Source organism: Sebastes fasciatus, chromosome 1, assembly GCF_043250625.1.
Source record: "Sebastes fasciatus isolate fSebFas1 chromosome 1, fSebFas1.pri, whole genome shotgun sequence".
Lineage (NCBI taxonomy): Eukaryota > Metazoa > Chordata > Actinopteri > Perciformes > Sebastidae > Sebastes > Sebastes fasciatus.
In genome coordinates this window covers 10,065,415-10,085,239 of record NC_133795.1, presented here as the reverse complement: position 1 = coordinate 10,085,239, position 19,825 = coordinate 10,065,415, and the positions used below count along the sequence as shown (strand labels likewise).

General features: G+C 38.5%; 1 protein-coding gene across 1 annotated transcript in view; it reads right to left on the bottom strand.

The window, feature by feature from the left end:
* The window catches only part of gnrh2 (gonadotropin-releasing hormone 2), a 278,332-nt gene extending 269,871 nt beyond the window's left edge, over positions 1-8,461 (bottom strand). The window contains exon 1 of the mRNA XM_074622772.1: positions 8,405-8,461. The gene's annotated coding sequence lies outside the window, so the exon portion shown is untranslated. The remainder of the gene's footprint in view (positions 1-8,404) is intronic.
* Positions 8,462-19,825: the final 11,364 nt, after the last annotated feature.

Below are 19,825 nucleotides of genomic sequence, written 5' to 3'. Positions count from 1 at the left end.
AAACAGCTAACTTTGACCAAAATGCTGCACAGAGAAGATGAATATGCAATATAAAAATTTAAATGTAATGGACTAATCGTGATAAGACTCAAAATGTGGGACTGCAGAGGGCCTAATTGGCAGAGTTTCTGACATTTTGAGGTGGTAATAGGTGGTGGAGAAGATCCAAACTGGTGCCAATTTGTACAATGATTTAAAAACAAAAGAATCTTAAGATCTTAAGATCAATTCTGTAGGAAGGCCGGTACAGAGGAGATGTCGGTCTTCGTTTCGAGTACCAGTTAGGGTCTATATTGCTGCCGATGAGACAAGACTGACGCCTACACAAAGAGAGTTAAAGTAAGGAGATGCAAGCGATCTCAGGGTCCCTAGATGAGACAAATTGCATATTTTTGCAATAGACCTTAGGTGGAAGAAGCGAAAAGGTTTATCTATTCATCAAATGTTAAGACAGAAGAGCACTTCACATCCTCAAGGTAGTGAAGTGAATAGACTTTCTTAGTCCTTCTAAGGTTCACAGAGCTGGTATCAGTTTCCACACTCGTGTTCAGTGAGCCACACGGGCCATATAAGGATCTAGTCAGGGTGTGATTTGCCGTGGGGCTCTGGTCTATATATCCCTGCCTCCTATATATCCCTGCCTCTGCTGAAGTATTTTTATCCCATTTAGACCATATAAAATACATAAAATAAAAATATATTGAAGTCTGCTGTTGAGTGTGGAGATGTTAATCTCGGCATCTAGCATCTCAGTAAATGAACCAGGGGTTGCTTCCTTTCCTGCCTGGAGATTTGCAGAGATGTAGGTGAAAGAGATGTGACATGCTGCACGCTGACCGCTCCACAGGAATGAAAAAGAAGACAGAAGTCCGTCATCAAAGAGAAACAGACTGCTTTCTTAGTCAGACAAGTAGGAATATACAGTAGCCTATTTATTTTTATGTTGGCAGCACGTTGTCCCATTGCATTTTTGTGATTATTTTCTATCAAAAATTGCAGCACGCTTGGCCGAGTGGCGCTCTCCATGGTACTGAAAGAGGGATGTAATTCTGGCATGTTAAATTAGCATTCATCCTTTTGTTTTGTTGAGTATGTTTGTATCCCATATGTGTCCGAGGAAAGGACAAGGCAACAGAGAGAAAATATTGCTCTACTTGATGAATAAAATAAGGATTAAAATATTCCCACAAATACAGTGGTTGAGTTCAAGTTCTGCAATTATTTTATTAAAGTTCACAATTATTATTTAAATGTTACTTTAACAGCTGCAAGAAATAGCCTCGCAGGCTTCATAGTTTAGTCTAGGGCTGACCCGAATGCTTCAAAGTTTCAACCGTTGCCATGGTAATCGCCCTCCAAATCAGTATTTGAAAGCTTGGTTTGTAATAATAAAGTATAAATCCCTAAATAGCCCATGAAATAAGGAATAATCCCTTAACATTATTCATATTCAACATTAATTATTATTATTTATTCTCAGACGGATATCACTGTTTGTTGTGTGTAGAAATGTGTGTGTGTGTGATATAGTCCCACTATGGTTCGTGATTTACTTTCATGAATAGAAACATGTCAAATGTCAAAAACCTTAAGCTGACGTTAGCTACACAGTTGGATTAAAAACGCTTTTTCTGGTTGACATATTAATGTTTCCGGTTGATTTGGATTAAAAGACTGCAATAGGCACTTAATGCCTGCGCACATGATACTATGCTTAAGGCTTAACTGCATGTCGCAGACAACAAAAAAAAAAGAAATTGCATCCTCACCAGTTGGTGATGCGTGTAAAAGAAATGGAAATAAAGAAACAGAATTGTTCTCATATTGCGGGTGTAGAGCTAGTCAGTCCTCGTGGTATGATCAGGAAAAATCAGGCTTATTTTAATCTATTCTATCCCTGTTTGACTGCTTAGCTTTCATAGTTGTTTGTATTTTCCAACACTATGGTTTCACTTTTATCATTAAATGGGAAAAGACTTTCAGGATGATGAAAGTAACATGTTGGGTAACATTGGCAGGAGTTGCAGGAGTGTAAACTTCCCAAAATTCAATAAAGAGCAGGACAGAGCTGCTAACATTGGCCTGAACTGTGCATCTAAGACCAGCTCCCACACAGTGGAGGAATACTACACAGTGGATGTCTTAGTTGTGAACCAGGATTTTTGTTATGCTGTAACCACAAACTAATGGACTTGGCAGTGACACTCGGTTACTGCAAGCCAGTCATGCTAACGGCTGCAGCGTACGTTGAGCAGATAAACACACCCGGCTATAAAATCAATTTCATGGTTTTAGAAAGACTAAAACGCTAAAGACTCCACAAAACTCAGTGTGCACTATATCTCTCACATAGCCTACATATAGTGCACATCTGTTTGTTCTTACGTAGCCTACTATATACATGTATTTTTATTGGATTTGTCTTTCCGATGTTCGTCAGCAGTTTGTGGGTTATCTCTGTAAGCAGATCAACTTCCCTCAGAGTCAAAATGAAGAAATAAAATGCAGAGACTGTAATCACACAAAAGCTGGCTTGACATTCTGCAGTATCCTGAAACTTGAGATCATTAGGTATGATTTACTGGCCTCGAGTGAAGGAGCCCTGAGGTTTTTAATATGACACCATCCCTACACATGCACTTCTATTTATGCTCTGGACTTCTGATTAGATTTTTGCAGCTAGAATATCGAGACCGGCGCATCGACTGGAGTTTTCACACTCCTTCCTGCTGATTAAATCCAGTCGGCACTTTATGTGTTGCCTGTAAAAGAATCCAAGTCACAGTAAAGTGTATCTTTCAAAACCAGATATCCGACTATAACTATCACGTTAATGCCAGAACTGAAATATACAGTACAGCCATGAAATGAATTTGTCAGATACATGGTGACAAGTCTCGGAAAAATGTTCCGTCTCAGTTCAAAATTGACATCCTCATGTTTCTCTGTGAAACATAATCTCATATAAATGTCAAACCTGCACTCGCTTTCATGCCCATCATGTTTATTTGGCCATTTGTTGTTGCATTAGAATATTTCTATTTGTCTTAGAATGAAAGTCTGTCGCATGGCCTACATTATCTGACAACAAAGAGGAACAACCGACTAATCAGTTCCTCAGCACGTTCTCTTTGATACGTTTCTGTTGTTCTGGGAGTCTATTTATTTGCTCCCCTTGATGGAAACTCACCTTACATTTCCCTTTTTTTGTCATATCTATAGTTAACATAACATTCAGTTGACAGCTTGATAGAAACACCGCACTGTGGAAAAGTAATATCAAGCTCTGTTTTCCAAGGAAATGTGTTGCACTACTGAGCATGCAATTTGTATGGTAACACAGATGAGAAACATGGGAAACACAGCTTATTTATCGAAACAGTGAAACACTTCTTTCAGATCTAATTTACATCTTATATCTTGACATTTTTCCACTGCTGTTGCTTATGACTTACTCTTCTCTTATGTTACCCTGAAACTGAACTTTTCCTGTGTGGGTGTTGTGAGAAAAATGGCACTTTAAGATCTATCAAGGCCAAAAGATTCACTCAAATCTCTAAATGTTTCCATTAATGATTTCAAGCCTATTTGTACTTAGTCAGACAAGTAGGCATATGATGATTATGGTGATTATTTTCTATCGCAAATTGATTTTTTTTTGTGTTGTGTTTTAAGCACGCCTGGACGAGTGGTGCTATCCATGGTACTGAAAGAGGGATTTCATTCTGGCATGTTAAATTAGCATTCATCCTTTTGTTTTGTTGAGTATGTTCGCATCCCCTATGTGTCCGAATGAAGAAAGGACAAGGCAACGGAGAGAAAATATTGCACTACTTGATGAATTTTAAAAAATGGATTCAAATATTCCTGCAAATAAATAAAAAAGATAATCAAAATAAGCACCAAATATATTTCTCTTTGCAAAATTAAAGGCTACAAATCAATCAGTCCCCTCAGTAGTTTGCATGTCCTAGAGCTGAGAGACACCTGATTCAGCTGCATGCTGCTGGAAGATGCACAGAGAACCCTGTTTGCTCCTGTATGTCTATCTTTCTTTGGTTATCTGACTAGCAGCAGGTGAGCACCACAGCCAGAGTTCCTGCTTCCGCTGCTGCATTGAACACAGTCTCACCTATACCTGACCTTGATGTCTCTGAGCAAGCCAAGACACACACACATACTGTACACTCCCCACAGTCACACACACACGCGCATAAATATCCGCTGCTGTGTCAGTTGACAGGACTTGCAACCTGATTCCTCGGTTTCAGAAGGCAGCAGAGCGCTGGCCACTGCCCGGATACCTGCCACAGATAAAACATGTCTGATTCCCCGAGTCGCCACAGGTCAGCACGCAGAGAGACAGCACAGCACCGTTATGGTACTCCCCGTTTTAACATTTAATCAGTTGGGCTGACTGGTAGCGATTCAGTTTTCACTGAATCGTCATGTCAAAATGTCATTTTGACTAGTTAAATGTGAATTTAATACATTTGTAAAACAACTTTGACATGTTACAAATACATTTTCTCATGCAGAGATTACATTTCGACTACTCAACGCCAATTTACAGATATCTTCCAGTTATTCCTTTTTCACTAGTAAGAATAACACTTACAGATATCTACAACTGAATTTCCACATGTTGAAAAAGGCTTGTGACCTCAGTGGAAATGTAATTTCCTATTTCAGATATCGACAAACCATTTTGGATATGTCGCCAGATTACCATATTCATTTCAGATATGTACGTCATTGAAGATATCTACAATGACTGTCATTTTGACTAGTGGAAATTCCTTTTTTGATATCTAGAATTCAATTATGACTAGTTATGAAAGGAATTGTAGATATCTCTGATATAATTGTTACTAGAATGAATATAATATTCACTAGTTACAATTATAATTCAGATATCTGAAATTAAATTCTTACTATTTACAATTCCAAGCCAACATATCAATAATTTAGAATTACATTTATGATATATGTAATGTAAGAACAAATGTAGATATCTACAATGAAGATTTCCACTAGTAAGAAATTAATTGTTGATATCAATAATTAACATTTTGAGTAGTGAGAAATTAATTGTAGATATGTACTAGCCCAAATGACATTATGGATATGTCGGCTTGGAATTGTAACTAGTCAAAAAGCAATTGTTGATATCTACAATTGCTTTTACCGCTACTGATTAAATGTTAAAGGGCTTGCCATAGCACCACAGATTCAGTTACACACCTCCTCTACTCTCACCACCACTCTGCTCCCACTTCACACGATGACACGCCGTGAGAAACAGGCCCTTGCTTATTTTGCGAGAGGATTCTCCCAAGAGTTTATTCCCTATCGGACATTTAATTTGCTCCCTAGCTGCAGGACTGAATGAATTATTGATACTCAGCACCATATCATAAAAAAAATACAGTTTCGTTGTTTTTTTTTACCTGCTGTCTTTGCCATATGCTCGGAGGTGACTTTCAAAATAGCCTATCGCTTTCTCTCTGACGTTGACGTGGGTTGGTGGAAGAACTGCACCTTCGTCCTCCAGAGACCAGTTCCAATTATTCTGCCTTCAGATAAAGAAAGAGAAAAGAATGGTAGGGTGTATATATGTCCCACAATAGATGGGAATTATTTATTTATTTCCAAAGATCACCCGCATGTGAGACAATTATCTTTCTACGCTGCATAACATGTTCCACCTTATTAAAAAAATTAATTCTGTGATTGGATGAGAATAATGTTGGAAAAGGATGAAGGATATTGGATGATATTACATTTTGTACTTCGCCATTCAGACTAATGAACTATTCAGTTGTTAGAGAGTTTAATGCAATTCCACGAGGAAAGGTTGTTTGTCAGTAGATCAAAACTTGATAGCAATTACCCTATCACGAGGGGACCAGGAGAGACAGGATACAATGTGATTGTCAACCTCTCACGTCTATAAACTGCATGCTACAGCGATGGCGTCACCTACAGTGGTCCTGTGGGACTCAATGGCAATTATCGACTGGCAGGAAAATATCTCAGATTATAATTGCATGCATGCAGACATCATAAACTGCAGACTAATCAGCCTTTTGATTAGAACGCCAATCTAAACAATCAGTGCCTGAATGGAGTTTGGAGAACATGATAATGGAGGTTTTCTGACGTGACGGCTGTTCCCCCATAACCTCTCTTCTATACAATCTCTGGAGGACGAGCGTCCGCGGACATGGTCATGTTGTTTTGATTCTGTGTGATTGTTCTGGAGCAGCTGAGGTCCAGCAAACAAAACTGCTGGCCTCAGTTATGAGACTCTCTCTCTATCTCTCGCAGACGCAAACAGAACGAAGACAACAAGTAAAGCAACATCTGTTTACCTCATCTCAAGAGTCACGCACTGAACCGGAAGACTGTTTCTGAAGCTTTCAGAGATGTGCTCGCGCAAAAAACAGGGTGGAAAACTTGGACAGTGATTATACAGAGCGATAAACTGTTCTCTTCACTGTGAACAAGTCAACTGAACAGGCCTATGTGAGTGCTTACGTACATGGAAGTATGGTGCCAAACTCAGATTGTAATAATTTCCATTTCAGGCGATGGACTGAATACATTCGTGAGCCCCCATGCTGGGCAGAACCCATACAGTATGAAAGATTAATGAAGGTCACCATGGTACTCTATCCGTCACAGTTTCTGGTACAATAAGCTATAAATTAATAATAACTTGTCTCAGTGGTGATATGACGTATGTTACAGAATTATAATGTAATGTAAATTTCACTCATGTAAGAAAGGAAGTGCATTGACAATTACATGTAATAGGAATCCCAAACAGGAAGTTATGATATAAATTACAGAGGTTGGACTCATCATCGCACTAAAGTGCAGCACCATCCTTCAAGTACTGTATATTATTTGACCTGCAGGTTAAATGTCCATTAAAATGTAATTCTTATTTTCACTCGAGTTCCTTGTTAGAGGAAAAGACAGATTTGCAGGCACTAAGCAGCATAATAAGCGAGAGGATGGACTATTGTGCTCAGTTAAACTAGCTCAGTCTTAACTCGGTTAAAGCAGCAGTGGGTAGAAATGGAGCAAATATGGTTAAAAAAAGTTATTTTTATAAAACGGTCACTATATCCTGACAGTAGTGCATGAGACAGGTAATCAGAAAAAAAAATGATGTGCCTCTGTGTTCTCCGGTGTCCTCCAGTGTCCTCCGGTGTCCGGTGTCCTCTGGTGCTTCAAATGGCATCTGCAGGATTTCACAGACCGGAGGAAAACAACCAATCAGAGCTGATCTGGAGCCTTGCTCCTCTGAGCAGCTGTCAATCACTCCCACAAACTCCGGTCAAACGGTCAAACTAGGCAACTCTGATCAAATATGAATCAATATTCTGTTACGTTAATGCCTTTTTCTCTCCTCAAATGTTTTCAGAAACATCTTTTAGTGTACTAAAGTGTACTAAAATGAGAAAGTTTGTGACCCGGCAGCCATGTTGAGATCAGTTGAGGAAATACCAAGCACCGCCCACCAACCGGAGCAAACTTTCTCATTTTATAGCTAAACAGTACACAACAAGATGTTTCTGAAAACATTTTAGGCGAGAAATTGGCAAAACAGTAACAGAATATTGATTCATATTTAATCAGCGCATGAGCTGTAAAAAAGTATGTAAAAAAGTACACACAACGAGGCTGTAAAGGCGGACAAGGCGGCCTGATGACGTTTCGTAGTCTCATTTAACCACTTGTTAGCAACCATCTTTTTTAAAGGTCCCATATTGTAAAATGTTTTTTTTTAGGTCTTTTACATCATAAAGCAGGTTTAAGTGCTATATAAATACTGTTTAACTATCAAAACGCTCAATATATGGAGAAATACACACAGCCCGTATTCAGAAATTGTGCGTTTGAAACAAGCTGTTAGGATTTCTGTCCATTTGTGATGTCACAAATATACAATATTTAGACCATTACACGGTTTTAAACGTAAACATTCTAAATGTGTCCCAGTTTATTTCCTGTTGCGGTGTATGTAAATAACAGCAGCTGACAGGAAGTAAACGTGGACCCAAGCTATTCCATTGCAATTCCGTTGAAATGCACTAAAACGGAGCGTTTCAGACAGAGTGTAAATACAGCCATATTCAGGCTGACAGTATGAGGAAAATAAAGTTTTTTTAACATTACAGCATGTAAACATGTTCTAGTAGTAACACAAAATACTAGTATGATCCTGAACATGAGCATAATATGGGACTTTAAGACATAAAAGCTTCAAAATTCACGAGTGAGATATTTATTGACGTATTTTATATTGTAGAACAAAACGTTAACATCTCTTCAGACCTTATTTCAGGCATCTAACTAAAAACCCATTCAAAAAAGCCATTGACTTCCAGACGAGGGAACTGGAAGTGCTAAATGTGAACTCATTTCCAGGTTTTAGGACTCATTCCTGCAGCGCTCTATGGGCAAACATATTCACAAGGCCAGATTTCTTCAGTGTGAATTCCTCACAGAAACCTCTTTTATGTTGGACTTCAGGCATTTTATGATTCTGTCTGTAAAATATTTAAAAACACAAAGCTTTAGAGACATCTATAACCTCTTGAGAGCCACTTAAACCGATATGGATTTTTAAGATGTTTGTGCTTCTTTTTTTGTTCTGTTTGTTTGTTTTTGTGTATAATTAGTTTATTTTTATTTATTTTTCCCCAATACTCCCTGTACTGTTGTATGATCATGTCTAATGTATTCTACTGTTGTAAAACTGATGTTTGTTTGGAGGTGCCTCTGCTGCCTCACTTGTGTTACAAGCTAACGTTGCTGTAAAGAAGCTGCGTTTTAACTGAATGTTGTCAAAACTACGTCTTATTACGAAGTTTTGTTTGACTATAAAGTCGTACAAATATATCCTTAGTAAGTATAAGAGCAAGTTGTGTTCACAAGACCCTGGATACTTCTCCTGTCAGTCTACAATAGAATGTTTGATATTTCCGAGCTTTGTAGTGCACATAAACGCACCTCGACTCTTAACACTCATTAATCATAAACAAAAAGTTACAACTTCATATTTTACAGTCACACTGACATGAATATATGTTCTTGGCAAAATATTTCACCAAAGCATCTGTTATTTTCGCCAAAAACAGCACATTTTAGTAACTTACTGCTGATGGGAAGTCAGAGGAGCCTCAGGGAGGAGTCAGACACGTCTCTGTTTTTTTATGCTTTCTTTATTGAACACATGGTACAAACATACAAAGACAATTAAAAAAAAATAATTACATTTACATTTCATAATGCCAGAGTTTGTGTTATATATATCATATTATATTCATTTAGTAATTTAAAGGTCTTAATGGCTTTTTTAACATTAGGTAAGATGCTGCTATATTTGATGTTTGAAGTCATTAATAAAGTTGTCTTGGTTCCTGACCATGTTTTTTTATGGAATTTTCCAAAAATATTAAATAATTAAATGATATACAGCATGTTGTTTTTATCTTATCTTAACTAAAATATAGCATTACATCAATCAAACATCAATCAACATATTTTTTGTGCATATAATATGTATATATGTATATGTGTATGCGTATATACGTATACATGTTTGCATGTGTATGCATATATGGACTATGTGTATGTATATAGATGTATATGTGAATGTGTGTATATGTTTATATGTGAATGTGTGTGTATATATATATATATGTTTTTTTCCTCCTCATTTACTCGTTGTTCTATCTTACTCTTCTGTTCTGTATGTACCACTGGGTGTATAAAATACAAGAGAAAAAAATAATGCAAATATATACTGTATATATTGTGAAGTTATAATTCATGAGTAATTTGCAATAAAAGTATTTTTTTTAAAAACATATTTATTTCAACATTCATTTTAAGTTTCTTTTGTAGTAAGTTGGCTTCATCAATCCAGAACATTCATACACTGAGAAAATAGATGGGAAATACTCTCTTTTTCTAGTCCACATAAATCACACGTATAATCAATATTCAGCTTGAATCTTTCTAACAAAAGTTTTACCGTGTAATTTCGCTGTAATATCTTAAAAGACAATTCCTTAAGTTTTTTATTGATACAGTATTTAACCAAATGTTTCCAAGCTTTCTCTTGTTGAATATCATTAAATAAGGAAGACTAGAACCATCTAGATGAAGGGACAGAAACATAACTGAGTGTCTTACTAACATTTTTGTTGGAGCACTTCTCTTTCACTATATTAGTACCTCCAATATAAATATTTCATACACAATCTTCAGACTCCAGCTTTTAGTATTCCATTATTAAACCATGTGTCATAGAAGATAGTCCTATTTTTATAAGGAATGTCTTTATTGCTCCATATGACGTACCTATGGGGCGAGTCAGCCGCCATATTTGTCAAGTTTGGCTGACTTGCACCGTCATCGCCAAGGCCGTGCTTCCTTTTGGCGGAAAGAAGACTTTAATGGTCGTTTGACATTTTCTGTAGCACCACCATGAGGTTGATATTTGTGCTTTTCAGTAAAATATCTCAGTAATTATTGGATGGATTGGCATAATTTGATGCAGACATTCATGCTCCTCTTAGGATGAACTGTTATAACTCTAGTGATTCCTTTCACGCAGCGCCATCATCAGGTCAAAGTTTGAATTTGTCCAGTACTTTGGTTTAAGACTGAATACCTGCAAAACTAAAGATAAACACTAGAGCCAAAAGACTAATTTATTAACTTCAGCCAAGTGTATAATCATTATGGAAACTGCCATATTGTGTACAAAGTCAATTACCTTAACACACTGCAGCTCTGAATTTGGTCTTTTACAAAGCAGCTGTGACAAAGTCTTAGTCTTCTGCTCGTAAATCAACATCATCACAGGGGGAAATCAGACCAGTGAGAGACAGCGACTCATGCAGCTCCGCTCCAGAATAATAGCTTTTATGATAATGAATCATTGTGCTTCATGGCAGTAATTGCTGTCACATTTGTCATTGTCTCCTTTCAGGGACGCAGCGTCATGTTTGTGTGCTGCCAAAACCCTCCGAGAGGCGGAGATCATGACCTCTCTGACAGTGCCAAGTTGTTTCCCTTGACGAGATGACCTCACACTTCTTTGGGATACAGCCAAGTAGTGATTTTGTTTCATGTTTTGAAGCGGCTGTGACTCAAGAGGTAGAAGGTCATCCACCAACCGGAAGGTCGGCGGTTCGATCCCCGGCTCCTCCAGTCCACATGTCGAAGTGTCCTTGAGCAAGATACTAAACCCCAGATTGCTCCTGAAGGCTGTGCCATCGGTGTGTGAATGAGTATTTAGATTAGATCCTGATGGGCATGGTTGGCACCTTGCATGGCAGCCTCTGTCACCAGTGAATGAATGTGTGTGTGAATGAGTGAATGCTGACATGTAGTTTAAAGCGCTTTGATTTGGAAGATTAGAAAGATGCTACATAAATGCAAGTCCATTTACCATGTTGCTGTAGTCCCACAAACAGGCTGGAGAATAAAATATACCAAGGTGACAAATCAAAGATACATTTAGTGGATTAAAAATCGAGCAGACGCTTTTATGCTCCTAGGGTTGATTTTACATTTCATTTTAGAAAGATGAATCATTGATGAATATTTATAATATCATTTTCAAATCCCATTTTAATATGACATATACATTTATTAGATAGATAACCAGTTCAAACTAAATCAAATAACATTAAAAGTGGCAGTAGGCAGTATATTTTTGACATCATTGGGCAAAAATTCCATAATAACCTTTCAGCATATTGTAATTCAAGTGTTCTGAGAGATAACTAGACTTCTGCACCTCGTCATGGCTCTGTTTTCAGGCTTTAGAAAATCTAGTCTGTGACGGGAGACTTTGGCCAATCACAGGTCATTTCAGAGAGAAAGCGTTCCTATTGGCTGTTCTCTGACTGGTGGGCGGTGCTTGGTATTTCCTCAACTGATCTCAACATGGCTGCCGGGTCACAAACTTTCTAATTTTACAGCTAAACAGTACACTACAAGATGATTCTGAAAACATCTGAGGCGAGAAATAGGCATTACAGTAACATAATCTTGATTCATATTTGATCAGCGCGGCCTAGTTCGACCGTTTTATCGGAGTTTGCGAGTGATTGACAGCTGCTCAGAGACGGCAGGCTCCAGCTCAGCTCCGATTGGTTGTTTTCCTCCGATCTGTGAAATCTTGCAGATGCCATTAGGAGCACCGAAGGACACCGGAAGACACTTACTCATGTGTCAGGATATTTTGACCGTTTTATAAAAATTACTTTTTTTAAATCATTTTTGCTCTGTTTCTACCCACTGCAGCTTTAATCAAGTTCTGTGTTGACAGACGGGCATCTTGCTGTTCAGCTTTTAAGTTAAGTGCCACAAATGTGAACATGACCGCGTCAAAGTTCCTGCAGAGCAGCGATCCATTTTCACTGTGTGACAAATGATGTTGAGTTATTCAACAAAAGCTCGCCAGATGATTGATTTACAGCCACAGGAAGTGTTAAAGTTGGTGACATGCAGCTCTTTGCACCGACAGGTATTCAGAACCGCTCTCTCTTCTAGAGCGTCCATCACTGGTCAGCGGGGAGCATTTTCTACCGCGCACAGTAAATGTTTTCATCCTTCCCATAAAACTATATAACTGCTGCCTCATTGCCTTCGCTCTCATATCGAGTCTGTGAAGGTAATTTGCCCAGTGGTGCTTCTGACGAAACAATTCACTGACAAGCTATTAAGGCCCGGGCACACCATTTTCAGACTTGGCTTTGTTCAATATTGTCTATGTGATTACTTTTTATCTGATAGAGAGGAATATAATTGAATGTCATACAGAAGCACATTGCATTCATAAAAGAAAAAGAAAACATTTCAGAGGCACTTTGTTGCAAATGTGACTTCAGTATGACTCGGTATCACATAATTTCCTGCCGGGCATCTCATGATTGCGACTTGGCATTTTATAATTGCATAAAAACTATCCCACAACTCTATGAAAAAGCTATCTTGTAATTATGAGATGATGATCTGTCAGTTTTCAGAGTTATCTGGACAGCTGCTAGTGACATCTGCGGCAGCATCTTCACGCAGATCAGAATATACTTGACAATCCCAATTATTGAAGATCCCTGTACAACGTGAATGTTGACATGATAATAATAATGATAATATAATAATCTTTCTCAAATTGAAAGGCCCTGAAAGCCTAACACCAGTCAGGATTTAGCAATATTTGGATCAAAGTCTGATGACAGTCGTGTCCTGAGGAAGCAGATTAGCTGAGTTAATTCTTTTTTTAAATAAATAATACCCAAGGTTGTGTTTTTTCTACAATCTTTAACTTTAATTGTTGCATATTTAGGAGGCCTGTCAAAGTTAACGCGATATTAACGCATTAATGCAAATTAGTTTTAATGCCACTAATTTCTTGATGCATTAACGCAACTTTTGATTTTTAGGTTGTAGCGGGCTCAGTTTTAAAGCTAGAGTGAAGATACTGACATCTGGTATCATATGAAACTAGAGAACCTTAAGAATTGACACCAACCATCTCATACTAGCTTGTAGGGAAGAACGTTAAATAATGCTCCATATTGACATTATATTTTGGCAAGGAAAAACTGGCATGGCCATCATCGAAGGGGTCCCTTGACCTCTGAACTCCAGATATGTGAATAAAAATGGGTTCTATGTGTACCCACGAGTCTCCTCTTTACAGATTTTCACTTTATGATAACCACATGTAGTTTGGAGCAATTCATAGTCAAGTCAGCACACTGACACACTGACAGATGTTGTTGCCTGTTGGGCTGCAGTTTGCCATGTTATGATTTGAGCATATTTTTCATGCTAAATGCAGTACCTGTGAGGGTTTCTGGACAATATCTGTCATTGTTTTGTGTTGTTAATTGATTTTTTTAATAATAAATTTAAACATACATTTGCATAAGGCAGCATATTTATCCACTCTAATGTTGATAAGAGTATTAAATACTAATAATCTCCCTTTAAGGTGCATTTTGAAGAGATAAAAAAATGTGCAATTAATTTGATTGACAGCCCTAATATTTAGTCATGAATATTTAAGCTAAGCTGAAAAGGATATTAAGTCAGAGAGTGATATGATGATGACTGCTGTAATCACAAGTTTCTTTTATCATCATTTATCTCATAATTTGCTGATATGATTTTAATGTTAAAATGGTTTTAATATGGATTTTTTAATTATGAGATATGGAAATTTGATAAAACCTCTCTGGATTGATGAACTCTTTGCTTAAAGGAACAATCTTCCGTAAGTGTAATTATATGAGTTGATAAATTTCATATTGCTTTACAATTTAAAGGTGCATTTTAGGCTGGATTACAAATTAATTGCAACAATACTGCATTTTCACCCTTAAAACGGTATAATCATGCCTGGTACAGAATATATTATAATATACTGAATTATGAAATAGCTAAATGGGTAAAAGAAAAGGGGATGTAACAAAGCAACAACATTGTCTTTGCAGATTTGGGCATCCTATCCGACATGAGCAGGACAGAGCAGAAGGTTTTATTCTGCCCATGTGAGAGTGAGTGCATGCCACGGGGCTAACATACGGAGTGGACCGGTGCCCTTTGGGGGAAAGAGACACCAGTCTTTCTCTCAGCTCAAGCTCACTGAAAGTAACCCAACACTGCAGACTGCGTCAGAGATAGGAAGTGGATGAGATGGCACCGAAAGACGAAGTTTCAAAGCAAAACGTCTGATCTTCAAAGCTGAACTGTTCTTAGACACGATAAGGCAACAATGGCTCGGTGATCTAAATTAAGTCTCTCCTCTTTAACGATGCAGGTCCAAAGACCGAGCCTCAGTCTGACAGTTTCTTTAATCATGTGAATGAAACATGCAATCATTAAAACGAGGATGGAGTTGAAAAAGTCAGTGGAACATGGAAGAGTGTGAGGAGGAGGTGACGGGACAATAATAAAAGGCGAGGGTTATTCCCAGGTCAGTCGTGGACTATCTGATAATACAGGTCAAGCTTGATTTACAGTAATTAAGGGGTTCATTTACTCAGCGCTCATGCAGCCACGATGAGCACAAAGTGGTGTCACTCAGTGTTCACCCTGCTCTACTGAGAGGTGTACAAAACACAAAGCTAAACTGCCTCTGCGTTTCCTTAGATGATCGAAATCATTTGAAGATACAGAAGTCAGGGAGCACGCTGAGAATTGAGAGGAGATACCGAAACACAAAGTGTGTGTTTATGCGAGTGTGTGTGCACTGTTTGACAGAGGAAATAGAGATTCAGAGCAAATCTCTTGTGCATCTATGTGTGTTGTATGTGTATGTGTGTGTGTGTGTGTGTGTGTGTGTATGCATGTGTGTGCAGGAGGGAAGAGAGTGATTCTGATGAATGCGTCCTGACGGATGGTGTAACCCCCCTAAGCCTGCCTCCACTTCCTCTCCAGCCCTCCTGTCACGGCTGAATATCGAGGTCAAACCACCTTTCATATCTGTTCCTCACTGCAAGGACAAAACACAGAAAACAAGTAAACACCTCATCCTCTGGGAACTCTGCATTGCTTTCTTATTTTGTACTCATTTCGTCAATGAATGCTCAAAAAGTGCAGGATGATATGTTTTGAATGGGGCTTTCAATTGCACATTATTTATCTGTTCAAAATATACCTTAAAGGGATATTTGTCAAGTATTTAATACTCTTATCAACATGGGAGTGGGCAAATACGCCTGATTTATGCAAATGTATGTATATATTTATTATTGGAAATCAATTAATGACACAAAACAATGACAGATATTGTCCAGAAACCCTCACAGGTACTGCATTTAGCATAAAACATATGCTCAAATCATAACATGGCAAACTGCAGCCCAACAGGCAACAACAGCTGTCAGTGTGTCAGTGTTCTGACTTGACTATGACTTGCCCCAAACTGGTTGTGATTATCATAAAGTGGGCATGTCTGTAAAGGGGAGACTCGTGGGTACCCATAGAACCCATTTTCATTCACATATATTGAGGTCAGAGGTCAAGGGACCCCTTTGAAAAATGGCCATGCCGGTTTTTCCAAGCCAAAATTTTGCTTAAGTTTGGAGCATTATTTAGCCTCCTTCACACCAACCTAGTATGACATGGTTGGTACCAATGGATTCCTTAGGTTTTCTAGTTTCATACCAGTGTCTTCACGCTTTAAAACTGAGCCTGCTACAACCTCTGAAAGATCAATTGCGTTAATGTGTAAAAGAAATTAGTGACGTTAAAACGAATTTGCGTTAACGCGTCATTATCGCGTCGACTTTGACAGCCCTAGTTTTAAATAAAAGAATATTTAGTATCATCACTCCAGTTTCAGATATAGTAGATTAGCAGCAGGTGCATGGAGATGTTACGGTATTAGAAATCTGAAATGCTGACCTTCAATTAAACCCTCCATATGAAGCCAGCTTTTCAAAATGCAGTGTCAAAGTGTATCAATCCTCCAGGTGGGATCGAAATTGCACCAGTGTCGTCTGCTGTCTCGGGTTTAATCACAGCTCGACGAGTTGTCGTTGAGATATCACCTACGTTTCAGGTGTGACTGACACAACCTGATCCTCCCGTCCTCTCCCATCTTTCACCTCGTGGGTGGGGGAAACACCGATCATGGAGGTGGGAGGTGAACAACACTGAAGCACTGCCTCAGGGCTGCCTCAGTTAACAGGCTTTCTTCTCGTTGTCATCTAATTCCCCCCGCCAGCTGTGCGAATTTTGCCTCTGATGAGGGGGAAATAACAGATTGTCTTAATTTGTGCTTCACAAGAGACACTTTACAGGAGAACAGCGGTGTCATTTAGAGCTATAGCCCATTTACATCTAGATTACATTTCCTTCACTCAGTTGCAATGAGTCATGAGGTTTTATAGATATTTTCAGCATTTAAACGCAACAGTTTCAAATATGTCTTGAACCGTAACAAAACTCTGTAATGTGAAAAATGACGGGACTTAAATGTGGCCGTATTGAGGCATTATTTCCAGGGAGAGACTTCCATTTGTCCCTGTGCTCTGATGTGGAAACTAACTATACATTTACTCAAGTACTGTAGCCTGAGAGGGGAATATTGTTTTTTTTACTTCACCACATTGAACAGACAACAAGTTAGTAGTTGCAGTACTTTGCAATTTGTATAAAACTTATAATTAATTTATTAAATATGATGCAGTCTATAGATTATAGAGCCCAACAGTATATAAAGTGGTTAAACTGAATTCCACTTCAATTAGCTACTAGATTAAAATGTGTATACATTAATGATTCAGTGATATCAATTAAATGATACAAAACATATAGGCCTACATACTATTTTGAGGTACTTGTACTTTACTTGAGTATTTCCTTTTACTCCACTCCACTGTATTTCAGAGGGAAATATTGCCATTTTTTCTTACTTCACTGCATTCATTTGAGAGATAAAGATTTTAGATTTGAATTCATAAAATCCAATGCATTGTTATACATTAATCTTCCTAACAGTGTCACAACTGACTCGAGGAGTGTGGCACGGAGGCAGTCCGTGCAAAAGATTTACTTAAAGGGGACATGTCATGCTCCTTTCCAGGTTCATACTTGTATTTTGGGTTTCTACTAGAACATGTTTACATGCTTTAATGTTCAAAAACACATTATTGTTCCTCATAGTGTCTGAATATACCTGTATTCACCCTCTGTCTTTAAGTCCCCCTACCGAAAAAGCTCAGTCTGCTCTGATTGGCCTGCAAGAAAAATAATAATATCTAGAATGGCACTCGGAGAGCGCAGACCTCCGCCAAGGTGCGTGACTTTAAAAACCGATCACAGCTGGCGGTACCGTGAGGTGGTCGGCTTATTATTAACATGGTGTGTTGCAGTGTAACGCATCGGCGGATTCCTCTGTCATTCAGCAGCCTGTTTATTTCTGTATAACGTTACACTACGTTGTCTCTCATCCCGTCATCGACTGCTTTTTTCTTTCTCACCGCGGAAGGCCAGCAGCTGACGCCGCACCTCGGAGTCTTGCCACAAATCCACACACGGATCTCTCTGCTCTCAGAAGGAAGGGGGCGGGGTCACACGTCATCAACACGTCATCAACGCATCATCAGTTACACTGCGCATGTGTGGTCTTAATGCTCAGGCCGATCGGAATCTTAAAAACATTCACGATCCGGATCGCCAACCAAAACGAATGGATTGTTCATTGTGCTACACTCCACCCCTCCAAAACAATTCATTCAAATCAATTGCAAACCCTTGGAGTAATCCTGCTAACAGACAGACAGACAGACAGAAAAACCAACGCCAGTGAAAACAAAACCTCCTTCAAGGCCCTTGGCGGAGGTAATAAATAATAATAATAATACAAAGGTAGTTCTCAAAAAGATATATTCTAATGAGCCTGCATGTGACATAGGAAGGGGAACCAGATCTGAATGCCTTATTGAATCATGTTTTCTGATCTTGGCAGCCCACAAAAAAACTGACTGGGTCATCTTATTTCACAGTTTGTGGGTTGGTTGTTACTCCAGATACCCTCCAGGTATGTGCACAGCACTGAAAAGGTGATTTTTTTAAATATGTTTCCTTTAAAACTATGGTAAACACAAATGGACATGGAGTGTGGAAATGAATGGATGTGTGCTGTCGGAAGTTTAGACGGTGAAAACTAAAAGGAGAGGCTGTCGGGTGGGTGTCAGCTGTAGAAAGACAGAGACAGAGTGAGCACATGGGCTGGCTTTTATAGCCCGTAAGGCCCAGGTGAGTTCAATTAGCTGACGAGCCTCCACATGTCAGCTGAAGTTAGTCGGGATGGCTTCCAAACAGTGAGGGAGGCATCACAATAAAGGCTTAAAATAGGCCCTTTTTCACAGCTGACATTTTGACTTCTCATGGTAGGAAAAGCACAGGTGTAAATAAAGAAATTAATGATGACTGACTTCCATTTAGCTGCTATGATTTTGGGTTCAAGGTATTGTGCACGCTGGCTCACTGTCACTCTCACTGGAACACTTGAATAGAACAGAGTCATTGTTAGTGTTATTAATAGCCTTACACCTGTGCTTTTCCTGCTATGATAAGTCAAAATGTGTGCTGTGAGAAAGGCCTATTAGCCTCACCTCGACCTCCACCTACGTACGTCAGTAAAACGCTGCTTATGCACTGATGCTTCGGTATTAAGAATCTATAAATATAAAATGTAATATATCACTCACAGGGGGCATTTTCTGCAGAACAAGTACTTTTACTTTGCTTGTGTATATGATATTGAATTCAGCACTTTTACTTATGCTTACATTGTTGTATTGGTACTTTCACATAAAAGAATACTCCACCTATTTAGCATAGCTCCCCCAAAACAATGTAGAACAATGACATTTTTATTTCATTATTATTAAAATCGAAACTGCAGAACCAGAGATATTGGCTACGCTCCAAATCGCATAGTTTTTATTTTTATTTTTACTACAGCTGCCCTTACAAAGTACGTACTGTTGCATACAGTATGCAAACAATTGGGACATACTACTACTTCTTCATAACATTGTGCCTTGAACTTTGACCCTCTTGCTCATATATCCCAGGATTGTAGGTCAGAATAGCCAGAAAAGCATGCTGGCTTACATACTGCAAAATGCGACTGTATGCAGTCGGACATCCTGGTATTTTTTGGCATACTGAAGAATGACAGCGATCGCAGCATGCATGGGCTAACATGAAAACTTCAGTTCAGAGAAAGTACACAGAAAAATGCTAATTTAGTAATTGTTTAGGA